Genomic DNA, 12,073 nt, shown 5'->3' with positions numbered 1-12,073 from the left:
GTCGCGCCTCAGTGACGTCAAGCGCGTTGCCTGGAGACAGCGCCCGTCTTTCCCCAGAGCTGGGCCTTGGCTCACGTGCTCTGCTGCTCCCGGGGACCTGAGAGGAAAGACCCAGGCGGGGGCCGTGCCCAAGTGGAGGCCTCGCCGGGCAGGCTCCTGGAGGTAGGGGCTCCGTGAGGCTGTCGTGGGTACGGCCTGGCCGACATCTGCCTCTCCCGGCGCCATGGGCGAGGGGCGGAGGGCCCCCCGGTGACAGAGGCCGGCGAGCCCCGGTTTGGTCAGGGGTTGGATTCCCAGCCACCACTTAGTAGGCCTCCAACCGCCCACTGGTCATAGTTACACAGAGATGGTCTCGTTCCTTACCACGAAGCGGGGTTGATTATGCTTGCCTCACTAGATTAAGAGACATAAAAGAGAACATGTGGGCAGTGATAGATGGCAGCTCTTACTATTATGAACAGGTGTTGGCGATGTTACGGCTTTTCAGAACATACATAGTCAATAAATGTGGTCCATTAAGTATCCCGTGTGCCAAAAAACGATACTAAACACCTACGGGCATTGCTCCAAGCACTCGGCCAGTAAACAGCAGAGCAAGGTTTTAACCGAGGTATGCTTAGCAGCTAAATGAAACTACTTCTCATCTTGTTAATGTCTCCACACCTGTCCTTCCCAATCATTTGTGGATTTACCCTGTGAGGAACTAATCCTGCCCTCTAATAATAAAGAGCTCACATTTATTGACCATTTACCACGTGCCAAGCCCTGTTACAAGGACTTTAAAGGTATTAATTCGCTTAATCCTCACAGCAATCTTATGAGGTATCTATTATTAATATCTTCATTTTACACATGAAGAAACAGGCTTAGGAAAGTTAATGAAGTTTTCCAAGGTCAACCGCCAGGTCAGGAGCAGAGCCAGATTCAAACCCAAGCTAATCGAACCCTGAGCCTATGCTTTTAACTCTTGTTCTAAAATACCTCAGTGAGATGATAAGACTTTAGCAGGACCAGGTCCATGTCTGTCTGTGTACTTTTCTTTTTTAAATATATTTTAATTGATTTCAGAGAGAAAGGAAGAGGGAGAGAGAGAAACATCAATGAGAGAGAATCATTGATCGGCTGCCTACTACAGGCCCCACACTGGGGATTGAGCCTGCAACTCAGGCATGTGCCCTTGACAGGAATGGAATCTGGGACCCTGCAGTCTGAAGGCTGATGCTGTATCCACTTAACCAAACCAGCTAGGGCTGTACTCCTTTTTTATACCTCATTTAGAGCATACTGAGGATTCTCTTCTAATGGCCAGCAGAGAACCTGGCATGCAATAGTTGTTCAGTATTTGAACACTTGATGAACATTTGAATGCTGCAAAAACTAAGATCCATCATGTGTGAAAGCAGTTAAACTTCGAAGAAATATTTGCAAACCCGTGTTCACTGCAGCTAATAAAAAGCTAATATGCAAATCAACCAAACGGCAGAATGACTGGTTGCTGTGACACGCACTGACCACCAGGGGGCAGACACTCAGCACAGGAGATGCCCCCTGGTGGTCAGTGTGCTCCCACAGGGAGAGCACCGCTCAGCCAAAAGCCGGGCTCTTGGCTGGCGAGCACAGTGGTGGTGGCAGGAGCCTCTCCCGCCTCCACAGCAGCACTAAGGATGTCCAACTGCCAGCTGCAGGGAGTGGGCCTAAGCCAGGGGTGGGCAAACTTTTTGACTCGAGGGCCACAATGGGTTCTTAAACTGGACCAGAGGGCCAGAACAAAAGCTGAGGGACGCCCCCCCCCCCCCGTACACGAATTTAATGCACTGGGCCTCTAGTTATTTATAATATCCAAGAGGTGGAAGCAACCTAAATGTCCATCAATAGATGAATGGGAAAAGAAAAAGTCATTTGCCCCTTTTTTAATCAAGCTATTTGGGTTCTGTTGTTGTCTGTGGACATCCTTAGTGCTGCTGCGGAGGTGGGAGAGGCTCCTGCCACCGCTGCTGCTCTTGCCAGCCGAGAGCCTGGCTTCTGGCTGAGTGGCGCTCTCCCTGTGGGAGCGCACTGACCACCAGGGGGCAGCTCCTGCGTTGAGCGTCTGCCCCCTGGTGGTCAGGGTGTGTCATAGTGACCGGTAGTTCTGCTGTTCGGTCGATTTGCATATTAGCCTTTTATCATATAGGATGCTGCAGTGAGCATGAGCATTGAGTTGTAAGAGTTCTTTATATATTTTGGAACAATTGGACATTGAAATTTTAAAAATGCCATTCAGCAGCAAAAATACTTAGGAATAAATTTGGCCAAAGAGGTGAAAGACATATAAACTGAAAATTACAAAACATTGTGAGAGAAGTTAATGATCTAAATACAGAGATATATCATGTTCATGGGTCAGAAGATTCTGTACTTTTAAGATGTGATTTGTCTCTGATTTGATCTATAGCTTTAAAGGCAAGTTCAATAAAAATCATAGCAGGTTCTTTTTGTGGAAATTACTAAGCTAATTCTAAATTTATATGGAAATTCAAAGGACTTAGAGTTGCCAAAACTTTGATCAAGAAAACGAAAGCTGAGGGACTTATACTGCCTGATTTGAAGACACTTCATCAAAGTAGATAAATGGATGAAAAACTAAGCACATGAAAAGATACTCAACATCATTATTCATTAGGGAAATGAAAATTAGAGGTACAATGAGATATCACTGAACACCCTAGTTACTAGAATGGCTGAAATTTAAAAGACTGATCATAGCCCCGCTGGCGTGGCTCAGTGGTTGAGCTTTGAATGAAACTCATGGTTTCATTCCTGGTCAGGGCACATGCCCAGGTTGTGGGCTCAATCCCCAGTGTGGAGTGTGCAGGAGGCAGCCGATCAATATTCTCTCTCATTATTGTTTCTAGCTCTCTCTCCCATTCCCTCTCCCTCTCTGAAATCAATAAAAATATATTTTTTAAAAAAGACTGATCATAAGAAGTGCTGACAAGGATGTGAAACAGCTGGATTCTCATATACAGCATGTTGGGAATATAAAAGGAAACAACTATTTTGGAAAACAGATTGGCCATTTTTTAAAAAACTAAACATGTACCCACCATATGATCTAGCCATTCATTCCACTCATAGCAATTTGCCCACAAAGTCTGTACATTAACAGTCATAGTAGCATTATTTATAATAGGCCCAAAGTGTAAACAATCAAAATGTCCATCAACAGGTGAATGGAAAACAAATTGTGGTATATTCACACAGTGGAATACTACTCAGAAATAAGGAGGAGTGAACGATTGATATTCTCAACAACATGGGTGAATCTCAAAATAATTATCTGAGTGAAAGAAACCAGGCTCTCCCACTCCCCAAATACATACTGTGTGATTCCACTGATACAAGATTCTAAAAAATCCAAACTAGAGTGACAAAAAGGACATCAGTGGTTGTTTGGAGATGGGGAGTAGAATGAAAAAGAGATGGGCAGGAGGAAACTTTTTGGTGTGATAGGTATGTTCATTTTCATGATTATAGTGCTGGTTTCACAGGTGTATACATATGTCAAAACTTCTCATATTGTACAATTTTATATGTGCAGTTTATTAAATGCCAGTTATACCTCAATAAAATTGAGGGAAAGGACTTTCTATTTCAACCTAATCTGAGCCTTGGATTCAGGAAAATTACTTTACAGATTACCTTCAGTTTTATAAAGTGGGGCCATTACTCCTTTTTATACCTTATGGAGAAAGTAATGAGGAATGAACTATAGGAAAGACTGTAAGACTATTAATTTAAATTAGTATAATTATTGATATCTCCAGATAATTCCTTCCATCTCTACAGCTTTTTGCTTACGTTTGCACAAGCATGATGAATTAGAATGTAAGCAATAAGACAGTAATAAGGATTATCTTAAAAACCATAGTAAAAGAGATTAAAAATTCTCTCTGTAATTCTTATCATGAACTTATTTTGTAGCAGGGTAAGGAAACCTTTATTTTTTATGTATTAAAAAAGTAGGAAAAATGTTTGTAGGATACCATAAATATAAATAGTAAGAGTTATGAAAGAAGGAACCTCTAAGTTAATTGTTTTATAAGAAGGATCCTTTTATAATGAATCTTGCCATTTGTAATGTGTATTCAGTTTACATAGGTATTTTCCAGTTACAATGCAGAGACTTCAATAAAATCGTAGTAAACACAGTTCTGTAGTGAAGACCAGGAAAATCTGAGAGACTTTTGAAATATTTTTCTAGGAAAGTATGTTCAATGCCTCCTGCTTTTTGTAAGGTCACTAAACATCTGTGACAGGACTGTGGGAATGTATGAGGCAGCTTTTAGTGAATATGGATTGTAAACATTTTTAACTTCCTGATGTAAAAATCATAAAGTTGAAAGAACTGTCTAATAAATCATCTAGTCCAACATTCTTCTTTTATAGATGAGAAGCTGAGATTTAATGAGAAGTAGTTCATCTAAGGACTACAGAGCAAGTTAATTAAACTGGGTTAGGATCCTGATTTCCTGGCCACTAGTCTGGTACTTTTCCTCAGTACGATATTGTGTTTCGTTCTATTTGTGTAGAATATGAGGGAACAGCTGGTCACTTACAGTAAAAGTTAAGGCTTCATCATCTTCCAGAATTCTCCTTTCTGGCTGCTTCTACTCAAGATCCGTCCTCCGTCCTCTGCTTTTATTTACACATTTGGAGAGCTCATGCACTCATAACTTCAATTATCACCTGTATTCAGATGATTCCCAAATCAGCGTTGCCAGTTGTTTTCTTCCATTGGTGTTCCAGTCCTGTACTTCCATACTTGCATAGAATATCTCCCATAGGAATAAATGCCACAGTAATGGCATCTGAATTCCACAATTTCCATATCATAGTGGCTTCAGTATTATTCTGGTCTCCCAGGCTAAATCATGAAGAAATTTCTGTCTCCTCAAGCATTCTGTCATGGTGTCCTATACTTTCTTTAAAATTTCTCCTTGTTTAATTTTTTTATTCTTTTTAAAAATTTCTTAGTGTGTGCTAGGCACTGTTAATTGTCCTATATTTATTATATTTTGTAAGCCTCACCCTGGTCCTAAGAGATAGGTGTTAAAAATAGATACTAACATCTTAACTTTACAGAAGAGAAAGCGGTTCTAGAGAGGTGAAATAATTTGCCCAAGTTCACATAGTTCATAAACTACAGAGGAGGGACTCACATCCACTGTCTGACTTCAGAACCCACCTCAGGTTTTAGTTACTGCGCTATATTTCTACTATTGGGTTCAACCCATTCTTGTCCATTCCATACTGTCATCTCAGCCTAAGTTCCATGTTACTTCATAGATAGGTTAGTATAATAACATCTTAGCTGATGAACTTATAATGAATCGTATTTAGTCAGTTCATCTTGTATTTTGCTGCTTGACCAAACAACTTAAAATATTCTCATTAAATCTACACCATAAGGGTGCTGGTGTTCAATATTAGGCCAGAGCAGGTAAACAGACGGGATCCCAGTCTTTTTTTTTTTTTTATTAAATATATTTTATTGATTTTTTACAGAGAGGAAGGGAAAGAGATAGAGAGTTAGAAACATCGATGAGAGAGAAACATTGATCAGCTGCCTCCTGCACACCCCCTACTGGGGATGTGCCTGCAACCCAGGTACATGCCCTTGACCGGAATTGAACCTGGGACCTTTTGGTCTGCAGGCCAACACTCTATCCACTGAGCCAAACCGGTTTCGGCGGGATCCCAGTCTCTGAGAACCCATTTTAAATCAATGATTTGACCACACCATTTCCCCAAAGATGTATCTGGATCTTAGAGAGAATCGGTTCTGTATATTACCTACCCTCATTGTTATCATGTCAGTTCAGGCCAGCCCTCCTACAATCCTTCATTGCTATGTTCTATGGTCACTGATATCAGCGCAACTCTTTCTCATCTTCACCCACCTTAGGCTAGCTTCCTCCCTGCCTTAGCCATCTCAGCTGACCTCAGGAATTCCCATATTCCTGTCAACAACTCCCTGCCATTATCTGATTTTCCTTTGAACACTTTCTACCTTACTGAATCCAGAGGAATCCACTGCCCTGATGACCTTTTTGGCAAGGAGACAAGTTAACATTCTTTCTTCTAGCTGTCAGTTCCCTTTCACACTAATGTTTAATTACTATCAATTAGTCCATCTGGACATCTGGTTTTTCCTAAGCCAGCTATGCCTAATAACTGCAGATCAAAGAAGTCATGTTTCTCCTCATGCAAATACAAGACTCAGACCTTACCATTACTATGTACAAAATAAAGGTCAATGAGTACTAACAGGGCCAGAGGAAATGAAGTGAGAAAGCTCAAGAACATAGAGAGTCTTGCTCCAATCCTGGGAGTTATCCACCAGTTCCCAGATGTTTGGACCAATGGGAAATGACCACTACCACAAGAGAGCAAAACCTAGGTCAGTTTATCCCTCTGCTACATGGAAAACAAGGACTAGAAGCAGTCAATCCACAATTATATTTCCAAGATTATCTAAAGATCATCGTTTTATAGGTGGTTAATTTGTACTAATTTGTTTTGAATTAGGATCTAAACAAGATCCTCTCATTGCATTTGTTATATTTCAAGTCTTTTAATTCAGAGCAATCCTCCTTTCCTCCTTTTTTCATGCTATTGTAGAAATTTGGGTGTGTTAAAGTTCAACCAACACATAAGTAGGAAATATATGCTAAGACATTTATTGCAAGGAATTGGTTTACTCAGTTGTGGGGGCTGCAAGGCAAATTGGAAATCTGTAGGGCAAGCTGTCAGGAAGGGCAGGAGAAATGCCAAATTCTTTCTTTTTATATGCAGTCATACACAACATGTGGAATTTTAACTTTTAGTATAATTATAAATTCGTGGATTTTATATATTTGATCAATTGCATTTACTATTACTTTTGATGTTTATATAGTCCCATCTTTGGCCAATAGTAACCACATCATATTGTCTTTTTGACAAGACTTGGATAGCTTCCTTATGTTCCCGTCCTTGGCTTATTGTCTAAATTTCCTGCTGTAGACCTGGAACTAGCCATTCTTCTAAAGAATTTTGGATCCTTTCACTGGGCAATGGTATTTAGAGACCACAGTTTGGTTGCCAAATGTAGACATAGCTATTGGATTGTCACTACTTCTAGTTCTTTTCAGTGGACAGAGCTAGGGATTATAAATGTTTGAAAATAACAATCTAGAGCTTGTACTGATGTTCCTAATTTAAATGTAATATTATAAGATTTTAAATCTAACTTTGATGTTATACTTGTATCTCTTTTATCTTACATTGAAAATCGTAATAAAGTTAATAAATTATTTACATTATAAGGTATGGAATATAGATTCAAATAACAAAATTCTAATGTTACTATTGACTATTAGGTTACCAAATGAAGTTTACATGTTCTGACTGCTGTGTTCTTAGAATATATATCACTAAGGATGTAGAGTCAAAATACTATGCTCTAGTCCCTTGAAATAGTTTTCTTTTAGTAGTTTCTCAGGTTTTTTTAATTTTTATTTTTAGGGATTGCTTCTTAAATTTAATTTTTAAAAAAATCCTCATCCAAGGATATTTTTTTCATTGATTTCTAGACAGAGTGAAAGGGAGGGAGGGAGGAGGGGAGGAGAAAGAGAGAAAAACATTGACATGAGAGACACATTAGAGACACATTAGTTTCTCTCCCCCCACTCCCCCACACATGCCTCCACCTACCCCCACCGGGGCTGGGGAACCTGCAACCCAGGCACATGCCCTTAACCAGGAATCAAATCTATGACCCTTCAGGCCTAACCACTGAGAAAAACCATTCAAAATCCTATATTTTTGGATTTGTGACAATCTGATAGAAGTGGTGTATTAGAGAGTAGTTTTAATTTTTTAAATATATTTTTTATTGATTTCAGAGAGGAAGGAAGAGAGAGATAGAAACATCAATGATGAGAGAGAATCATTGATTGGCTGCCTCCTGCATACCCCCCACTGGGGACCAAGCCTGCAAACCTGGCATGTGTCCTGACCAGGAATCCAACCATGACCTCCTGGTTCATAGGTAGATGCTTAACCATTAAGCCAGGCATGAATTTTAATTTTTCTTAGTATGATTGTTACTGAGCATCTTATATATTATTTATATACCATTTTCATTTTTGTTGTGAGTTGTCTCTTCTTACCTTTATCTGTTTTCCCCATTTGGTTAATGGTCTTTTAATGTTTAAGAGCTCTTGTTTATTAAATGCTAGAGGCCCGGTGCACAAAATTCATGCACGGGTAGGGTCCCTAGGCCTGGCCTGCGATCAGGGCCAATCGGGGCCTTCTGGTTGCCGGCCGTGACCTTCCTTCTGGCTGCTGCCTGGGGCCTTCCTTGGTTCCGCCCCGCCCTCTGATGGTCAGCGCACATCATAGCGAGCAATTGAACTCCCAGTCTCCTGGTCGAACTCCCAAGGGGACACTTTGCATATTAGGCTTTTATATATATAGATATTAGCCCTTTGTCTGTGTTTTAAATTGCAGATACCTTTTCCAAGTTTATCATTTGTCTTTTGACTTTGTTTAATGAGAATTTTTAGCCATACAAACTTTTAAATTTTTATATAGTCAAATTCATCAAAGTATGTATGTAGTCTAGTATCAGTAAAGATACCAAATCATATCTTTATTGCTTCTGGATTCTGCATCAGAATAGTTAGGAAGATTTTCCTCACTTCGGGTTAGAAAGGAATTCACCCATATTTTCTTCTAGTAGTTATAAGGTTTTGTTTATTACATTTAAATCTTTGATCCATCTGGAATTTATTCTGGCATATTATATCAAAGGTAGATCTGATTTTGTCCTTTTTACTAAATGGTTTTCCAGTTGTTCCAACATCATCTAGTCTATCTTTCCCCATCTTATTTGTTCCCATTTAACATGTACTAAATTCTCACATGCATTTAGATTTATTTGTGAGATGTCTATTCTGTTACATTGGTTTTCTTTTCATATACTAGAACTATGTTGTTTTGATTATAGGGATTTTATAATATGTTTCAATATCTTGTAGGGAAAACCTTCCCTTCTATTGCTTTCATATGAAGGGAAAAAAAAGTCAGGTTATTATGAATGACCAGGTCATAAAGCCTTAGTCATGGGAGGGGGTGTAGGCTGGAGTGAGGTGATTTTGAGTAGATTTTGTCCATGAACCAATTCCCATGGAATCAAGTCTGAGTCAGATTTATAGAGGGATGGCAATAAAAACTGCAAAAGCTTTCTGCACTAAAAAGACAGTATCTTAGATTATGGTAAATACTGCTTTGAGATAACTAACTAGTTCTCCTCTAGTTCTACACTAATGTTGCTAGATAAAATACATGGCGCCCAGTTAAATTGAATTTCAGGGAAACAACAAATAATTTTTTAGTATAAGTATGCCCCAAATATCACTTCACACAACTATATGGGACATACTTACAGTATTTGTTGTTTACCTGAAATTAAAATTTAATTGGACTTCCTGGAGTTTGTTTTGCTAAATCCAGCAAGCATATCAAACATTTCTTAGCTTTGCTTCTTGAAGGATTCCAGTGCATCAGCACTGGTGTCAGGCAACAGCAACTGCAATAGTACCTGGCGGAGAGGCAGTGCCTGGAGAATTTTGTGGTTGCTGGAGGAAAAGGCAGCAGTCTCTAGTGGCCAAGTCATCATCTAGGGAAGAAGCATAGTTACTTGGTAGGTGCAGATGAGGCTATTACCTGGGAAGCAGCCTCAGAGTCTGGCAGTCAGTGGTGCCTTTTGAGTGTGGCAGTTGCCAGAGGATATAGAAGCAGTTCTTAGTAGAGGCATTGGTGCCTCATAGCTGTGGTGATACCTAGAGAAAATAGTCATGGTGCTTGATGGGAAAGGAAGAAACCAGCAGAAGAGGTAGTGTGCCCAGTGGAAGGTTTAAGAGTACTCACTGGAGTGGAATTAGACAAGATCAGTGGGAAAAACCTTAATGCCATATAGAAAGTGATCACACTTTCTTGTGAGCCCATTTGAGTCTCCTGCTTCCAAATAAACCTGGAAGGTTACTTTTTTTTTTTTTCCAAGTAACAGGATTGTTCCTTAACAGGTACAGAGAAATGCAAGTTTTATTGGTGCTTCCCAAGTCATCACTCTGGGAAAAGAGAATAAAGGAAGTGTATAGACAGTGTAAGAAGGATAATTATTTCTGCTCCCATCTACACTTTATTGCTCTCAGCTAATTACCACCAGTACAGGGCTCTCTGTGGAACCTCTTTTGAGATAGGGCTCAAGCCTGAAGGCCCAAGTAGAATCCAGAAAGAGAAGGATGCTACAGGAGCCACAAGTACACTTATCTAACCACATATGTAAAGTGAAAGTGATGGATGAGGATGGTTACCATGTCTCTAGGGACCAGGCCTTGCCAGGATTAGACAATTGAGTGCCAGGAATGGGTACTGAGTTTTAAGATAGAAAAACTCCACCCACCGGTAATATGTAGTCCAGTAGAGTCTTGGCCTTTATCAATGAGGTTAGCAATCCCTCTTCCAAGGGGATGTATTGAAGGGGTTATTAGTAAGAGGACATGTAGAAGTGGGAGCAAGGGTGGGAATATTCTCTTACTTACATTAAAGTTTGAAGTGTTCCTTAGCTCTGCTTGCCACCACATGACTATTTCCCTCAATGCAGATGCAGGCTACCCAGCTTACTTACTGAAGTGGTATTGTAAGTAAGCTGGGTAGCCTGCATTTTGACTGACAACATATACTCTAATCTACCTGCATTGGAGTTTCAGACAAAGGCAAGATCCCCTGTAGACAAAGCCATATTTTAGTTTAAATTAGGATCATGTTTGCCTCTTGCCTCTGCCCAGACACTAGTCAATACCAGTGATGAGTTTACATCATTTCTGATGTCTCCTAGCCTCATAAACCTCATCCCACATTCCTTTCCAGATGTACTACCCAGACATTTTCCATGCTGGATCTTCAGATTTAGACATCTCTTCCTTATACCTCTACTATATTGAAGTTTCTGTTGTATTCTTCTACTTGTAGTATATCTTTAATAAGTTCATATATATATATATATGTACATATATATTAGAGAAAACAACATGTTTTTAAAATATTTTGTTGACACTATTTTATAAAGTTTCATAACATGTTTGTTATTACTATTATTTGTGATGTTGACTTTTGCTGAAACTATAATCTTCACAGGTAAAGTAATATACACAAAGGAGTATTATATTTGGTCTTTTGATATTCATAGTGATTTTACTTTTAATTTTGTCTTATTTTGATCACAGAAAAATGTCTTCAACTTAGATAAAGACTAAACCCAAATAAAATAACAATTTGAGTAGCAATAAATAAAAGTCTTAGAAATGTCCCCAAAGGGTTCTAATTTCTAGATAATTATAGTATTTGGTATGCAGAATTCCAGATTTCCAAGAAACCACCCTAGACTTTGGAGACTAAAATAAAAATCCAGAGACCAAGGAACCAAAATTTTTGCCAATATTTATTGACTTTGTGGTTGCTGAGTGAGCTCAACTTTCTTTGACTTGACCACAATCCAAAACACACTGAAGTTTCTGTATTAAAACAAATATTAATATAAGATTGCTCACAGAGGTGAGTCGATGGCCACCTCAGAGATTCAAGTTCAAGTACAATAGCCTTTGCACATTCTTCTGGCTTGTTCACAGCTACAATCTATATCCAAAGAAAGTCATCAAGAAAAACAATATATTTTTTTTAAAAAAAGAAGAAAAACAATATTTAAAAATTTTAAATTCCTGATTTTTAATTCTTGGCAATTAAACAAAAAATTAAGATAATACTCTGTGGGCCAACCAAAAAAGAGTATGCCAACCAGTTATGGCCTCTGAGATAAAAGAATCATGACGCTATGGGGTCACTTGTGAGGGGAAGAAATTAATAGCAGTCTCAGAAGGGAAAACTAGAGAGGGGAAGACATAAAACTAGAGGGAAAAAAGACAGATAGGCTATCTTGAATCTTTCACTTCCTGTGAACTCTGAAATGGATTGGAATGTAGGATCT

General features: G+C 39.2%; 1 long non-coding RNA gene across 1 annotated transcript in view; it reads left to right on the top strand.

The window, feature by feature from the left end:
• Positions 1–67: 67 nt before the first annotated feature.
• Positions 68–12,073, top strand: part of LOC102438001 — a 153,893-nt gene continuing 141,887 nt past the window's right edge. Inside the window, exon 1 of the long non-coding RNA XR_001348392.2 lies at positions 68–162. This is a non-coding gene — a long non-coding RNA (uncharacterized LOC102438001). The remainder of the gene's footprint in view (positions 163–12,073) is intronic.

This window comes from Myotis lucifugus, unplaced genomic scaffold (genome assembly GCF_000147115.1).
Source record: "Myotis lucifugus unplaced genomic scaffold, Myoluc2.0 scaffold_61, whole genome shotgun sequence".
NCBI classification, from domain to species: domain Eukaryota; kingdom Metazoa; phylum Chordata; class Mammalia; order Chiroptera; family Vespertilionidae; genus Myotis; species Myotis lucifugus.
Note: the sequence above shows the minus strand (reverse complement) of the source record. Positions and strands in the feature narration are given on the sequence as shown.